Source organism: Poecilia reticulata, linkage group LG8, assembly GCF_000633615.1.
Source record: "Poecilia reticulata strain Guanapo linkage group LG8, Guppy_female_1.0+MT, whole genome shotgun sequence".
Lineage (NCBI taxonomy): Eukaryota > Metazoa > Chordata > Actinopteri > Cyprinodontiformes > Poeciliidae > Poecilia > Poecilia reticulata.
In genome coordinates, this window is record NC_024338.1 from 14,519,752 (window position 1) to 14,537,595 (window position 17,844).

General features: G+C 39.3%; 1 long non-coding RNA gene across 1 annotated transcript in view; it reads right to left on the reverse strand.

Moving 5' to 3' along the window:
* Window positions 1–7,867: 7,867 nt before the first annotated feature.
* LOC103468740 (uncharacterized) overlaps window positions 7,868–17,844 on the reverse strand; it is a 41,915-nt gene continuing 31,938 nt past the window's right edge. Inside the window, exon 3 of the long non-coding RNA XR_534249.2 lies at window positions 7,868–15,507. This is a non-coding gene — a long non-coding RNA (uncharacterized LOC103468740). The remainder of the gene's footprint in view (window positions 15,508–17,844) is intronic.

A 17,844-nucleotide genomic window follows, 5' to 3' on the forward strand; every position in this document is an offset into this window, starting at 1 on the left:
GTGAAGCAGGACTAGGTCCACTCTTTACCATGACAGCCTCCCACTACCACTTTCTCAATCAGAACACTTCTCATCTCACACTTGGCTGATTCCACACCAGCCAACATTCATATGAAACCTCTCATTTCCCCTCTCTATACCAATTTGCTCCAGTTTGTTAATACTTTTCTCTCTGTTTGCCTTCATAATGACTGAATGGATCAGTTGCTCCTCATTTCTGACACAGACTTGGCAGATTACGACGCTTAAATCAGCAGCTCGTGGGGAGGATGTAGAGAAAGACACGGTAATACGAGGCTGTTGATTTGTTCCAAATAACCTTCCCTTTTCGCAAATGTTGCAAGACCCGAGAAAAGCACATACTGACATGCTCGTTTGTCTATCTAAAAGTTTCTGTTAACAAATTTGCCCAAAACTCCATTTGGTTGTAAATATAATATTCAGTTAGGGGTTGTTTTGGGATTTGTTTACACTGCACACTGTGCTTGTGTTGCACTAATAATGTCTCCCTAATTAAATGTTCCTGCTTCTCTGAGCATTAATGACCTGCAGACAGAGGATGCAAATGGAGGTTACAGTGTAAAGCCACGGCGGCGAGGCTGGACACTGCAGGCTGGTTCTGTCCCCTCATTACTAATGTTCGGCTTGTAGCTGATGGCTTCTTGTCATTGTTTTCCCCTGACCATTTGCAGCAAATAGCATTATGCTGCAAACCCTTTGTGCAGCAGACTGTAATTGGCAGGATCTCGCCACTCCTCTCCGCTCCTGTTAGTATTGCTGTTGCAGACATGGCAGAAAACAGACAAGATGTAAACTCATCACCTCGGGGAGTTTCAAATACAACGTTCATGCTTTTTTTAGATGCCCTCGCTGTCTGACTCTCTGCCTCTCATGAACATCGTAGTCTCCTTCAGAATCGTCACTCGTAAATAGTGTTATTTTTTGACTTGTTTTTTCTTGTGTGACCTGCCGCCGTGATCAGACTGTGACAGTCAACAGTGACTTTTTTTTCTTTCCCCATCATGTATCAACAATCCTAACAACAATCCAGATGCAGTGTTACAGACTGAACCAAAGCAGTTTTTGAACAGCAATTATCAGGCATGAAAATAACAGTACAGAACTTTCTTTTTTTTTTTTAACTGACGTTTCTGTAAAACTGTTCCCAGCTTTATGCGTCGTAAAGTGCAGCTTTTCGCCTCAACTTTGTGTGTTTTCTGAGACTGAAGCCCCAGTGATTATTAATGATGTTGTCAAAACAGTAAATAACGAGGGAAGGATATGGATGAAAATGAACTCACTCTGACCGGCACCCTAAAATTCAGCATTTTAAAGAAATTATAAATCTGACCTGGAGCTTTACCTACTTTTTTTTTCTTCCCTGTCAGTAATTGTTACATTTACATAAATAGCTTTGCCTGTGTAATAAGGAGAACGTTTGATTAGCTGGGCGGGAACAAAAGGTCACAAAGTGGCACCGGCTTATTTTTTGTGTACGCAAATTGGTGACTTTTTCAGGTCATCATGAAGACAGAGAGAGATTATGGTAATTATGTGTGGAGCCAAATACATCTCCGCATGCCTTTATCTCCCATTGTGATGGCAATTGAGCCATGCATACATGTCTCAAGAGGAGCTGCAGCGAGTTGTATTTAGCTGGCGCTTCTGGCACGAAAAGGGAGCAGAATGTGAAGCCGTGCTGTGCTGCAGAATGCATGGCAGCTGATTGGTGCATGCAGAACTTTTGTACTGCTTTGATCGGGTTGTTTTTTTTTTTGTGTTTTTTTTCTATGGCGAGCCTTAGGCGTGATGTGGTGCCTTGCTTGATGTCTGATTGAGCTATTCGAGACTGAAACATGTGCAGTGTGTCATACAAAATATTCCACAAATAATACTGTATAAGTTGCCATGGAGTGATGAGATTGTAATCCAGGGAGCAATCAAGAGCAATCAGTTTTTGTATGAATGCGAGTTACAGTGAATATACTCAATATGCTTTTCTATGGACTCAACTGACTTTTCATATCTGTTCTGTTGGGTAAATACATTCAATGAATGTGAATGTTTTGCAGTTTTAGCCTTTTTAATATAAAATGTCATTTGCCATGAGACTGCTGCAAAGACATTATTTTTAGGCACAAAGGATCACTGGAGGAAAATGTTATTTATTCATAATAAAACTTGTTGTTAGTCTTTATGCAAATAAATATGAACCGCAAACTGCATTTGAACATTTTACGAGAGAACAAAAGAGTTGGATCTGGACGTTTATGGCATGCTGTGAATGTGTCTTATTGTGTCCAGGATACAATGTGCTGCAGTCGTTATAGCTGATGCATTCTTAAGCATTGATTCTTTTACAGCCCCTTCCAACAGGAAGGAACAAGTTTTACATGTGAAACACTAACAGCAGATAAGCACTGTTTGTTTCTAGTATTCCAGTTCCTTTTTTTGTTGTTTTTCCATATTGATCAAGGCGCCATGACATGCATAGCTCGGTCCAACTCAGGTCACTCACACAACACTGTGGTAGCCACCATTAGAGACTGCTGTAGACATTTCACAGCTCAGTGGAGGGAGAGAGAGCAATGATTTCCAAGTATTGATGCTACACACACACACACAAACTCAGACACATAAACATCACTTCTTTTTTTTTTTAATCCCAATGACTTTTTCTGCCACAGAAACGTTCGGAATATTTGACAGTATTTAACCTTACATAAAGAAATTCTAACATTTAATCTGCGAGCCTCATTCACAATGTCATGTGTCAAATACTGTCAGTCACCTCTGGGCTCCGAGTGTGAAAGACATACTTCATTCGTGGTAATTGCACACAGCTGAATAATCTAGCAGGGATGTGTTCTCCCTTCATTATTCATGCATCCATTGATTACGTTATAGTCCTTCTGTGGCCTCACTGGCTGTGCACTATGAGGGTTCAAATGAGTTTCTTCAGCTTAAGGCCCAAGGGAGCCATTAATAGATTCAACACTTCATGCTCAAAGCGCCATTGTGTCTTCTGATCTGAACCTGAGAACGCAGTTTATTTATGCCATTTAAATAGTTGCCATGGAAATGAGGTCACACTTTGTTTAGGACGGTTTTGATCTTAATACATTTAGAAGGCCGTGGGCCTCCTTGTCCATCAGCTAATTAATTAATCATGACTCAGAAAAACACAAGACGACGACTGCGGCTTCTTCCAGCGCCGACACACTCCTCGTGTTTTTATGGCGCTGCTTCCTCTATTGTAATAAAAATCTGCATCAGGCTAACTTCTGTTATTAGCAGAGGTGTAATGTGCTACTTTATTATAGCTTTAAATTTGTAGACGGTTGTGCCTTTGTGCCCAGTGACAATGTGGTGAGTGCTTGGTATTTTCTGCTACCGAGTATTGCTTTCTCACCCAGAGCTTGTTCCTGTGGCCTCAGGGCTCTGCAGTGCTCTACTGCCATCCATGGGTGTGCACAAATGCTGCCTTTTCTATGGTTGGTGGGCATTTTCACCATTTGAACTGATTAAAAATGTCCTTTGCAGAGCACACCGCAGGCAATGAGCAAATCAGACATTTTTAGATGTATGTATAGTAAAACACAACGATGCTTGCTTGCAGAACGTCGAAGCACTAAACAGCTGCATTACACGGAAATATAAAGATGTATGTAAAATTATGTGTGATGCAAATTCCTGTATAAGCACAAAGCTACAAAGTGAAATAATGTATAGAAGAATATGAGCAAAATGATCAACAAAGATGTTAATAGAAAGGATGCAAAATGCTGGTGATTTTATTGTCATTGCTACAGGAACCGTGTCAAAAATGATCTATGCAGGCAGGAAGGAAAAGTAATTTAAAAAAAAAAGAAATAATAATAATAATAATAATAATAATAATAATAATAATAATAATAATAATAATAATAATAATAATAATAATAATAATAATAATAATAATAATTGAGGAAAACAAAGCAAAAGAGAAAAAATTTGAGCTCATAGAAAATGCAGTGTAGCAGAGAAAATTTAGATGGCCAATTATTAAAGCGAGGCTGAAAAATGGATTGGCTGGGAAGATTAATCAAAACGTATTAACTGAATTCAGGTTAAATGGCTAGCTCCTTCTATGACTGGTATCTAATGATGGTGTGTTCTGCCAGCAGACTCAGTGATTAATCAGTCGATGGGCAGAGCCTTGAATTCCTTGAGTTATGACAGATTGTCCTCATCATACTATCAGTCTGAAGGAGATGACATCTGACCTACACTATGTGAAGGGAATTTTAAAGAGGCCAGCAGCCCTAGACAGGAAAAAAAGTCATCAACTTTAAAATGACAATAAAGTAGTACTTGTGAAAGCTCACATCGCTTATAACGAATAGTTTATTTTCTTTTCCCGTTTGTCCCTTTTTTTCTAAATACTAGAAATGTTCAAATATGATTTATCTGTTTTAAAGTCTGAATAATCATGCAATTTGGTTTATTCTGACTATGAAAATGTCAGTACTAACATTTTACTAAGAAATTGGGAAAGCTGTTCTGTTAACGTCAAACAGCAAATTGTCTGACAACTGATGAATAATTCATTTCAGTACTTTGCTTTTTTATATAAAGAACAGATTGCTGTTTAGGGTTCTACTAAATGGTAACTATAAAGATACATTTCATTATTCTATGCACCTGGTGTAAATCAATTAATATAAGCACAAGTCTAGACAGTGTTGAAGGTCTCTGATCGATAATGAGCAGCAACCAGACTGAGTTTCTATGGTCAAAGCCGACCAAGTTTGTCAAAACCCAGATTCGATGTTTAAGGATGTTTTCATCCATATGTAAATCTTTGCTGCCACCCAGTGAAATTAAAAGACTATTACTTCATTCTTTTTATATGCTGGGTTAAGAAAAATAACTGAAGTCAAGACTTGTAAACCAAAACACTCTATGCAAGGTTGTAATTTTTTTTATTCTGTTTTTGCTTCTTTTTTTTTTCTTTTTTTTTATCAAACTTAAATGTTTCAGATAATTACATACATTTCATTCTTAGACCTAGATGACCTGATTAAATCCAGTCTTTACTCCTCATAGTCTAACCTATATGAAGAAGTTATTGTCCTATTGTCTTTTTCTTGAAACCTAGCAACATTTTCTTGTTGCGTTCCTAGAGATTAACCAGCATGCTGGTATTGACAGAAGTGCAGAGGAGGTGGCAGTGGGCTCCAGTGGGAGACGCTCTCTGAAGAGCTGGATCTTCAAGACTTTTGTGAGAATTGACAGGAACAACGCTGTTCCGGGTACATTGACTCTTTAACCTTAGCTGAGCTTTAGATCCCAAACTGGTTGCTGAATATTTTTCCTTCTGCATTTTCTGGGAAACAACAGAACTAATTTTTCCATTGTTATGTTCCGAAGCAGCAAACCATCCCAAGACTATCACACCACTCCACTATATTTGACCTACACTGAAATGGCCTTTTCTGAAATGCTGTATAAGTTTTATGCCTGACAAAAGGGGATGCACATACACATATTTCTTGCCTTTTTAAGTTTATTTAGACCACAACATGGTGTGCTGCTTTTTAACATATTTTAGGCTACCTCTTGCTGTCAGACAGGTTCTACTTAAGCTCATTTTTGATGCTGTTTAAGTATCAATCAGACTGGGGTACAATTAGTGACATATAATTCCAGATTTAACAAGGATTAGATTTAAATTTATACCTAAGTCTAATTAGGTATCTGTCATTGGCCATGCTGTTTCTTCCCTTAATAAATACAATCTTCAATTGAAAAGACTTGTCCTAGATATGAAATTTTGCCTGATGGTCTGGAAAACTATATAAGATGACAAAATACAAAGTCTGTAAGACATACGCAAGTGGGAAAATTTTCACGAGATTGTACCTCAGTGTATACAGAAAACGGGTTTAATTCAACAAATCCCATAAACAATGCAATAACTTTGCAGTTACAGTAACAACTCACTGGGAATTTGTGCAAATTGGCATGAATTTGATATTTTGCTGTGATTTTCATCACAATTATAACTCTTCTGTTCTCACTTGAAGTTCTATTAGAATTTTTTTACCATCTCTAAATTGTCCCCCTTCAAGCTTTTCTGCAGTATTTTTGTAAAGTGAGAGATCTGTTTCTTGAAAAAGATAATTTCCCGCTCAACTAAAGGCAGTAGTCATCTCAAATGTGGAGTTTTTATTTGCAATACTGTTGCCAACCACTGGGGGGCAGTGTTGAAGCAAAAATAGAAAAGCATTCGGCGGGAGAAAGAAAGTGAGCTGAAGTTTCCACTTTGAGCACCAAAAGGTTTCTCTGCTCAGAGGAACCCATATCAGTCACTCCACAACGCTCTCTGCCCACCCATGACTGACAAAGTGAATAAGTCAGCAGACCCTGCAGGAAGCAAGAGAACAAGCTGACCTGCTGCTTTTGTCTTAGCATTTTGTCATCATTATGTGCGAATGTCTAGGTAGCATAAAATGACACAGCCAGGGGAAAGATTCCTGTCCAAAGATCTTAGTTAGGAAAACCTCAAGATATCTGAAACACACGTTTCCCATTTGTCTTCTTATTTCAAATTTCCTCTCACTGTGAACTTCACAACAAATCTGATTTCTTTCCTGATATAAGCCAAAAAGAACTTTTAAGTGTCAGTCTCAGAAGTGACCTTTACCACATACAAAGTAGTCACATAATTTATAATGTGCTTGAACTGTACCTATATAGTCAAACACAAGAACTGAAAAACTGGTTTTAACAAAGTCATGCTGGTTTGTTTGGAAGTCAAACAGAGTTTATATATCATTCTGAACCCTATGCATAAGTTTTGATTTATGGTAGATTTTTACACTTCAATCTGATTCCTTTTCATTGATAAAAAAAAAATTCAATATTTTTCAAGTGCGCTTTCATACTGTGAAAATACTGACTTGCGAGTGAATAAGGCTGTGTAATTTCCTCATGACATAGAGGAGCAAGGGCGTAAAGTGAATGGATGGATTATGATTATGGTTCAGGCAGTGACTGTACCGACTGCAGGCTCGTCTAGACTGTCATGAAGCACAAAAGACAGATGAGCTGTCACAGGCAGCAGTAGGCAGAAGCACCTGGATCTCTCCCATTTTTAATACCATGCCAAACCAGCTGTTCAACTTTCATATCTATCATGCTGTATCCTTCATTCTGCACAGACGGGGTAATTAGACTGCAGGACAGTCTACTGTGAAAAGGATGGCACTTAGATGCCCTGGGCGCCCACATGTCACATAGCATAGAGAACAGATCAGCGCTCTGAAATCAGTCTCTCTCCAATCTACAGACACACATATGCAAGCATGCACATACACACACATGCACGCACGCCAAGACGTGAGTCATAAAACAACAGCCAAATGTCAGAGAAAAAGAGAGGGAAGGGAAAGACTGGATACACGCATGCAAAAGCAGAGCAGAGGCTGATTGGGAGGGGATGAGATGGAGAGGCAGCCAATGCGCAGCTCTGCATCTTGAAGAAGAGAGAGGGTGGAGAGAGAGAGAGAAAGTGGGAGGGAAAGCTGAGGCAGACACTCTGAGAGGAAAGGCTCTGAATGTGATGGTGTTGGACGTGAACTGCTCTTCTCTGACCGGTGTCTGCCTCATCCGTTTCAATGAGCCGGGATGTGTGTGTAAATGAGATAGTAGTGCTTAACTTATTCTGAGGGATTTGCTGCCGTTTAACCTGGGCAGAGGCTGACTGGCTTGTTACCGTCCCCCAAGCTGTTTGCAGCAGAGGTGGAGGGGGGGTGGGTTGACTGGATCTGAGGTCTAGGCTAGGGCAGGGCAGGGCTGGCTGTCAGGCTGTTTGTGCCGGGCCCCACAGGACGGAAAAAATGACTGTTCCCATGCTCAAGATCGGAGCGGTGCTCAGCACTATGGCCATGGTGACCAACTGGATGTCTCAGACTCTGCCTTCTCTTGTGGGACTCAATGGGACAACCGTCTCCAGAGGGGGCACTTCAGAAAGGATTGTTAGTGTGAGTACGATTTAAATTCCTTCATGCAGCTGCATATGCATGCACTGAGAAATCCAAGCAAGACATTGAGAAGGTGGTACAAATAAATGAGTGGCACAACAAACAGGAAAAAAAGAAGTTAAAAAGAGGCTATTGACTTGCATGTTCAACAGAAGGAAATTAAAGAAGGGTTTTAGAGGTGAACTTTCCAGATTGAGCTTAGATCAAGAATCTGACTCAAAGAGGTTTGTCATTTAAAAGGTAAGACAGGATGCAGTTAGGCGTAAAATGCTAGAGCAACGTTTCAAATATATACAAATATCATGAGGTTGAATTCGGCTTGTACTTGGTGAGTGATTTAGAATGCAACCATGTGGTAAATCATATGGCTATGTGGGGCTGATGGGAGGTGGAGAGCTCTCCTGACTGATGTTCAGGCTGATCCTGTGTGTCAGTCAGCTCCAGGGTGGGAAAGAGGGTGCTCATATTCAAGGGTTGGGTGGCAAAGACTAGAGACAATTTTACAGATTTGAATGTGCTGCATTCCCTCACTTTCTACTTTGTCTCTTTTTTTAAAAATGCATCTGTGACCTATAAATAATTTAGGAACTTTTACAAATTTGATCTTATCTCAGGATTCTACTCACAGATTTTATATCCAAATGTCTAATTTTGCTAATTAAGGACTACAATATTCCAGGGCTCATCTGGTGTTAATGAATGCATTTTCCTCTATGCTGAGTGAGTTTTTATGGCATCTTAGCCATTAGGCAAATGCCCAGATCCGTTGAAATGACAAAAATTGAACATCCCAAGAGGTGTATGACCATCTGGATATATGTCTATGCAGGCAATTGTGCACATTTGTAGGAGTGCGCGTGTGTGTGTGTGTGTGTGTGTGTGTTCAGATATATAATCTATCTTTCTGTGATGAGGCATTTGTGTCTCAAGGGTGAAAGTCCGTCTGTTTGATGAGATTTTTTTTGTTTTTTATCCAAACACCCATCTGCTACTTTTATATCTTTTTATTCAGCCGTGAAATATGAGGTGGAATGTTTTCGTCCCCAAAAATCTGACATCTCCCTTCTATCTTTGGAAAACAAAAGTTAATCTCAGACATGTTTGTTCTTAGTTGTAGACATACCTCAGATATTTGGGGGGTTTTTAGCAAAAAAACAACAAAAAACTGAAAAACATCTTCCACAATCCTGCTAAGCCCACACCTTTCCCTGCAGCATCTTTATAGTCAAACAACCATTTGAGGCTGTTTTCTATGCACAATTTTCCATATAGAATGCAAATAATGTAGGCTTTGCAACCAAGGCTCAGAGGCCTTACCATTTGCATTTCAAAAGACATAACAAAATTAATTATCATACATCATCACCAATGCATATTTTTGCTTTGGAGAATATCCACGACACAACCGATAGAATAAAATTGCTCCTGTGCAGTTAAAAATTTCAATAACCCAAGAAAAGAGTTTGATGCAATTGCATTGGAAAATATTGCTGTGACTGAAAATGTGTTGGCTTTGCGACAGGAAGATTCTCCCCTTATACACAATGGCAGTGTATGAAACATTAATTTAAAGCCTCGTTTCAAATTTCCATCACTATTAATGAGACGTTTGGCTGGGATGATCTAAGAAGCAGGATGAATCACAAAATGTTTAGAGCTACAATCAAAGATAATCGGGCTGCTTTCTTGTGACGCTCTCTTCGTGGCATGCCAGTGGCTGTTGCATGGCTGCTCCCCGCCCTGGCACAAACATGCTCGCGTCTTTCTGCACTGTTCCTGCTAAGAGCCATTTTCAAAGTCTGCTTCACTTGTTTGCCGTGCCTGTGTTTTAACTAGCTGATTCACGAACACAGCTGACTGATTATTTATTTGCCTTTCTGCAACGGCACTGAGAACAGCCAATGTCTGGATGCCCAGATTCACTCTTGGATCGTGTAAACCCTCAGATTCTGCTTTTCTCTTCAAAGATAGCATAAAGATAACCAAAACAAAGTTTCATTCATTAAGAGAAAGACTATTTGAATTAATACTCGCCTATATGTGATTATCCACACTCACACCACCACAATTATGGTGGTTGTAGTATGATGACCTTGGGCCAATTTTCTGCTTCAGAGTGTGAATAACCTGTTGTAACTGATGGATCCGTGAAGTCTGCTCTCCACTAGAAAATCCTCAATCAGGATATGTTGGGATATGCAGGAAGCTAATGACCCAACTTGACCCAAGTACACCTTTGAATCACTGAATAAAAAAGAAACTAGCACAAAATGRAGGCCCAAGTCAAAGTTCAGAAATTAATTAGATCTTTAAATAGACTCCTTGCCAGTGATTGYGAATGTTTGGTTGAACTTATCATCTGCGGTCGGTGACTCAAAACAGTTTAAGGGGCAATTACGTTTTACAGTTCACCGGGTTAATTTGTCTAGCTTTTCTCTCTATAAATGAAACCTTTAAACATATTTTCTTACATTTACTCATATTACCTTGGTTTGATACGTAAATTAATCCAATGATCTGGAAAAAGTCTGACAAAAAAAAGTAAGAACAGAGTGTCAGTGGGTAAATACTTTTTCAGAATACCATATTAAATTAATCATCAAATGAAGTTTATATGTTAACTTAGAATCAGYTGTAGGGTCATGCCCAAAATCACACCTCTAATTTCCCAAGCAGCGTATTTATACTTAGTGCTTCAGGTTTTTGCTACTCCACCCTCCATCATCCATCTCCCYTTTCACCTTATCCCTATACCCTGTTTCCCTGTTTTGGGCTTAAATGTTGCTACAGGTATTGAATGACTGACTCAAATGAAGAGAAATATATTTTTGTTTGATCTCAGACACCCAGCTTAAGAAATGTAGGTTAAAGTTTTGCATCATTAAGGATCAAAAAGCAAGCGACTGATACTCTAAAACATATTCAGCAGAGAAGAACGACTGTGTTTACCACTCAATTATAGTTTGTTTTGAAATAACTTCAGGAATGTGTGTGCATCGCAGTGATGAATAAATCACCGTTGTGCCGTGGTTGGATCCCCAGAGCACTGCAGCGACAGACAGCGGAGCAGTACGTCTTTGTTTGTTTCTATCCAGGGTAAAAACTCTTTGAGACACAAGGTTGTCTTAAGTATTCTCCCCATGAACTGGGAGAAGGCAACMAATAATGGCAGTTTACAAAGAGCCAGGACTCTGAATCTGATTGGGGTCAGTCAGACGGTGTCTGTCTGGGTGTTAAAGCTGTAAACTTTATCACACCCACCGAGCAATCTCATCAAGCAGATAGTTAAGAGTGATCCTTGGCTATGGATTAAAGATTAAACACTGGTTGCAGGGTTTTATTTGTGTATATTACTTTTACGCTTATGCTTTTAGCCATGTATKTTTTTTAATCCAGGTTCTGACAGATGTTTTTTTTTTTTTTATGTCTACTTATTGCGAAGCAGGTTTCAGAGACAGAACATTGGTTAAATCCAATGTGTATGATAGCGTTTTAAATACGTTGGCTATGTTAACTATATGGAAACAACTAGGTTATAGGCAACATTATGCTATTATTTAAAAATCATCATTAAAACATTCTAAAATTAGCTATGAAGATTATTGCTCCATTGAGCAGCCATTTATTAATCAGTTTACGCAATCCTGTAATCCATATTTACAGCAGTGACTGTAATTTCACAGTTTATGCTGTGTTTTATCACACAAACACTCGCCTCTGTCTTCCAGTTCAGCAGAAGATGTGATAAAGCTGTCTTGTTCCCGTGCAACGCCACAGCAGATGCCAAACGCTTTTCACCGGGACACCTGGCATGCTGGCGTCGCACTTTGAAACACAGTGAAGCTGCTACTACTCTTTGGAAATTGYGGCGCAGTTGCRGGTGTCATTTTCTCCTACCTCTCCAACTCTGCTGCCAACTTAGGAAAACAAAACACTTGGTGGACTTGATGCCCAGCGCTGCTGCCTTTCAGGTGTGATCTGAACTGGAACAAGTCAGATGCAGCAGATGGGAAGAAAGCAGGACGCCGTTCAGAGCGATGGCAGTCGCAGGATTGATGGAGTGGGTGTAAATGTAAGGCGGGCGGGGGCACGATGAGTTTATGAGTCATATTATTGACTGGCAACCACGCTGCGCTGATTGTGGTAATCGGTTTTCCTTGGAAGCAGAGGAGACTAGGGACTCCGAAGAGAGACTTCATTGAGTTTTATTTTAAAGGCCTGCAGCTGGCTGGTGCATTGAAGACTGACGTATTGTTTGCTTCAAGTGGGGCTGTGTATTTTCATGTTTATTTATATGTAGTCAATTCAGCAGTGAGCTGCAAATTAGAAAAATGAGATGTGATTGTTTGGMTGCAGCACAGACGCAATTGAGCTSTGTGTGGCAAAGACAGATGAGTCAGCTTTGTTGCCAACAAGTGCTGGGAGAAGTTAATGCTTCTGAAATTTGTAAAGAGTAAAAGACATAAAAGCTGCAGAGCGCGGATAAAAAAAAAGTTGGCAATGAAAGATGGAAATGAAAGGAGGAGTGAGATTACACACTTCAGTTAGTAATTCTGAGTATCCTAGCCTTCAGAGTGTCTCTTTGATTCCTCTTGCATTCTCATTATTCTGGTCCCTCTCCATGCTGAACATCTCACCCAATGCCCTTTTCCTAACAATGTCCCTCCTCTGGTGCAGCAATTCTTCAGATGTGATGCATTCGGTGTCACGGTCAGCTCTCTCTCATATCTCAAAACTTGYTTCTAACATTTGCCCCTTCAGCCTAGTGCTCATGAAAGTTATAATAGACTTGCCGTCATGCTCATAAAGTAAGGATCTGCAGATTTATGATCTCATTTAACTCTGGCTTTGCAGCAGCTAGCTCCTGGGTCGGTCTAATGAAACGCCAGAGGAAGTCTATATTGCAAGTCGACAGCGATACCAGCGGCCTGAATGTCTAATTGGATAATCTTTCTGAACTTTTGTAGTCCGCAACAAAATAGGGATTTTTAAGTTTCTGTCTGGAATTATTTCTCAGGTTAGGAAGTAACGTGGGAACTGAATCTCTCAATGTTTTCTTCTAAAACTAGATTGTCACCAAAAGCAAATGACAATGTGAAATTAGATCCTTCTTTCTGGATCATAAGAAAAACAAGGGAGAAATGCTCGATATCATTTTAACCTTAAGTCAGCTGAAATTCACCTTAAATTGTCACTCAGCATCTTAACTTGGCAACGTTTAAATAAAGCTGGGCGAAATATGATCTCTTTTTTTTTGTCCTCCCTGCCGGTTCCTCCTTTTCTGACTATATCAGTATCTCCTGCTTTACTCGGGTTTTCTCTTGGGAGCTTGAGGTTTGCCAGCAGTGGATSATAAGACTTCATCCCAGAGCGTGTCTAATTTGAAGTCCAAAAAGGGAATCCTAAGCCATAAATTTTAGGAGCCGTTTTAATTTATTTTTCACGTATGGTTTTTGAATTTTTGTTTTCATTCCTTTGTCGCTGTCACACAGTCTCTCTAAGATAGACTGCCTGTACCTGTGAGAGATTCTTTACTATCTCTCAGAGGTAGTGGTTGAATTTCTGGGACAATGAACTAGATGACAATTCTCTGCTGAAATTGTCTTTGTCTTTGATGAGGAGATTATCCACCAAAYTATTTACAACATAACAGCAGGTTAAATGGCATCATTGTAGTCAACATTTGGTTCGCAACATTATTTTCACGCCAGTTYACTCTGCATATCCTGAAAATATTTCTAATGCCAGTGGATATCGGAAATGCACTTTTGCAACATTAATGAGGTATGTTGCTGGCTGTAGGGAGCATGAATCTCCTAAATGAACAAACGCCAATGAGCCATTCATTGTTGCAAAGAGAGAACTTAATCAAATTTACATAAATGCAAAGCGAGTGTTGAAAATCAAGTTCATTTGTACCCTGAGAAATCTCCTGCTTATAAGATTTCATATAGTGATCTACTTTCAAAAAGGCACAAAGCATATAGGGACATTTGCATTTTAGAATTACCTCTTCCATCCTGCTTTCTAACCGCAATCAGAATGAGAAAGTTGGAGCAGAATGGATAGGTGGGTGGTAATGAAATTGGAAGTGATTCAAATAGGCTCTTAATTTCAGCCCAGCATTTATGAAATATTAATGATGAGGGGGGGGAAAGATGAGTTACAGTGAAATCTCCCTTAAGTAAGAAGGGCAGAAATATGTTGGCAAGCAGAGTATCACAATTTAARCTGAAATCCCTCCTGTTGATATTAGTACTACAAACCATTTATGCTGTGCAATTTTTAAAAGCAAAGCCATTTCGACACAAACTTCTCCTCCCTCTGGGATTTAAAGAAATTAAAATGTGGCGCACACCTCTGCATCCATCCGGGCTCTTTYGAAGTGAAACTGGATATTTGAAGAGSTGGCCTTTACATGCATGGACATAGGATTGTTTGCTTAAYGACTGCACATGTGGACAGAATGAGTTGCCTTTGTGGTTTCTGCAATTTGAGTATGGTTAGTCTCCACCTGTTAACACTGCAGGATACAGCCTATAATGAGAGGCCATTGTGCTCACTGCACCTCACAATCAGCAGCACATGAACAGCAGTCTAGCAGCCATTAATGGCACACTGCAGATCTGCAATGGAACATATTACAACTGAAGGAATTTACTAACAAATGCTYCTGGGTTTTGATTGTTAATGTAGCTGCAATTCCATCTCTATGTGTTACTCTCCAATCAGGAATGCGTGTAAATTGATAAAGGGGTATATCTGCTGTCTGTGTATTTGTACACAGATACTAACAGGATTTGTTACAGAAATAAGTTTTAAATCAAAAGTTTCAAAAATGTTCCCATGTGCTCATTGAGTTCATTTGATTTTTGACACATATTTGAATCTTAACCCCATCATTCAATAAGTTTCATTTTCAAAATACAACCCAAAGTTACTGCTTTGACCTGCGATTTTACCATATTACCAAATTCTAAACCTCAGTCACCTTAATAAAYTATTATTTTTGTGATCAAACCTAAAAAAGGGTAAGTTCTGAACCATTTATTGCATGGTGTCAGGGACCAGACAGTACAAAGTGCAGAACACAGGTGTTGAATTCAAAAAAGGTGGGTTTTTATTTACCCAAAAGTATGAACAAAAAGTTAACATAACAATTAAACAGGCATGCCAATAAAAGAGGTCAACATAAATTACTAGACTCAAGACATAACTGACAAAACAACAAACTGACCTAACTGAAACGAGACATAAGGGGATAAAAAGGGGATTTAGCTAAACCATGTGGACACAATAGGGGAAAATAAAATGGCTGCCACCTGACAACTAGCACAAACAATGAAATAAACCCAAAAAACACCCCCCCCAGCATGACACAGGTGGTTCAGTCCAATGAGGTCATCAGCAGTACTTCAGGAACCTCAGCCCTTTGCCACACCTTTTGTCCGCCATGGAGGGGAGCCAAACACCCAGGTAACTCAAACAAAGAAAACAATATTAATACAACATAATTGAATTTCGACCTTGCATTGTTAATACGTGTGCACTCCATATAAACAATGGAAGGTGGAAGAAAATATAAAGAATACTTAAACTTACAAAACAAACTAAAGTGAAAAGTAACTTATGATGAGGTGTGGATCTTACCCTGTGCGGCTTGCCATCTCACATGGTAATATCTATTTTATTTGTATTTGTTTTATGGTTTACAGGTTATTTTTTCACACCAATATCAAATGGATCTTCTAGAAGGTCTTATGGCAATGATCATCAKGAGTATTAAGTAACAATATTTTAACAATTTCTTAAAATGATCAAGAAGTGTAACCTCTTACACAAATAACTCGAAGAGTAAGGAGGGCTTAAACATGGCCACCACTTCATAGCTTATGCTCGGGTTTAATTTGTTTTCCAGACCCACGGAATATAGTGAAACAAATGTTTATGTTTCCAGATATCTGACAGATTGAGTATGATGTGGAGAGGGAATCAGGTACAAKAGAAAACACTGTATCCCATCCCCCTGACAATAGCTGAATGAAATAGACTATCAGACCCAGAGGAAATAAATTGGGTGAGATTCAGYCTCTTTTGTCTTGGCTACCCCCTTCAGCTCTGGCTGCTGTAGGCCTCCGTTTTCCTCTACATGCGGCATCCCATTGTTTACAACAAAGAAGAGGAAATAAGAAAATTTGGAACTGATTGGGGAAAAGAAACCTGTACAACTCATTGTCGGTCTGATTACACGCAAATCTGCATCAATAGCGAAATATTGCATTGGTTTATTTAAGCCTATGGTCCAAGAGTCTCACAATGAGTTTTTCCTCATGGAATTAGACATTCACTCTGAAATATTACCAGCATATATTTGTAATGCTGTGTGAATGGAAAGTTACCCCTGATTAATTAAAACTAGAAACAGTCATCTGGAAATGTCATAAGTCTACTTAGTATGCACCGGGCATTCTGAAGGTAATAAAGAATGAAAAGACGTACAAGCAAAATGCCATCGCTACACRGTTTGGAGAGGATCAAGGTAACTCGGATATCTGCAACCACGGCTCACTTTAGAGCTTGTTAAATTTAAGATCAGCTTGTTCTTCGAGAGCGAAGAAGGAAGAAGGCGGGCAGAGAAGGTGGGGTGTCAAGGGATTAGTAGGAATGACACAATGTGTCAGTCAGCACATTTGCTTCCAGGGTGGTTGGTACTTTAAACTCCAATCACACACACCACYGTTCTCCAAGACATTTTAATCTGAACCTGCCCGACCYAAAGAAACCGCGGCRTAGSCCAATCCTGCTTGAAGACAGAAAATGTGAGTGGCCTACAACCACAGAATGGCTTTTAGTTTCACTTATTTGGATGGGTTTTTAATTTCGCTACAAAAAAAAACAAAAAAACGCATTGTTCTCTCTGTTATTATATTTAGCTATGTGCTGACTTCATGTCATGGAGTCGGAATTTACTGTGAATGAACAATTGGCAGAGCCGAGCTTGWATGCATGTGCTGGTGTGCTTGTGACCGCAATGCACTACTTTTGATTGRATTAGTTTGAAAGAGACATCCATCCTTTTAGTCTCAAGCCTCCTCCCCTGGTAAGGGGCTGCATTATTGATCCTGAACAGCTCCATTTCCYTTCTCTGTCCAAACCTATTAGATGCTCAGTCTTTAACAGCCCGGCCTAATCCTTATTTCTTATTCCTGTGTTTCCGTCTTGCCATATTTTTCAGTTTTTCTTATCCCTTTGTACATCTTCTGTCAATCTGCTTGGCTTATCTTGATCTACACACAAATCTCTTTTTTTTTTCCTTTCTCTCTTATCTTCTTTACAACTCGTCCAGGCCCCAGTGCTCTCCACTGGTGTTTCAGTGCTGTGAGCAGCACCTCTGTCAATTTCTTTATTCGCTTCTTCTCTGTTGCTTTTTGATAAAAACTAACATTTGGTACCAAGTGAATTTAAGTATTTAGAAAGAGTCGATAGCTATTCACTCATTTTGTGTTTGGAAAAATTGTTTGTTTTATCGATTTTACAAAGAACAAAATACATCTGGCAATATAGAACCTCCCAGCTTAGATGGTGACAGATTGAGCACAGCTAATCTTGAAATGAAGCATATCAAAGGTATTCTTTTTTTTCCCCCATAAGATTTCTACAAGACTTTCAAGTAATGAATAAACGTATTGCCTTGGAAATATTTTATAAGGGGGGCACACTTCAGATTTCTTTTGAATAATGCTGGCAGAATTAAATCATCTTGCCTACCCTTATACATTTTGAAATGTCTGCCAGCATAGATAAAAAAAAAAAAAAA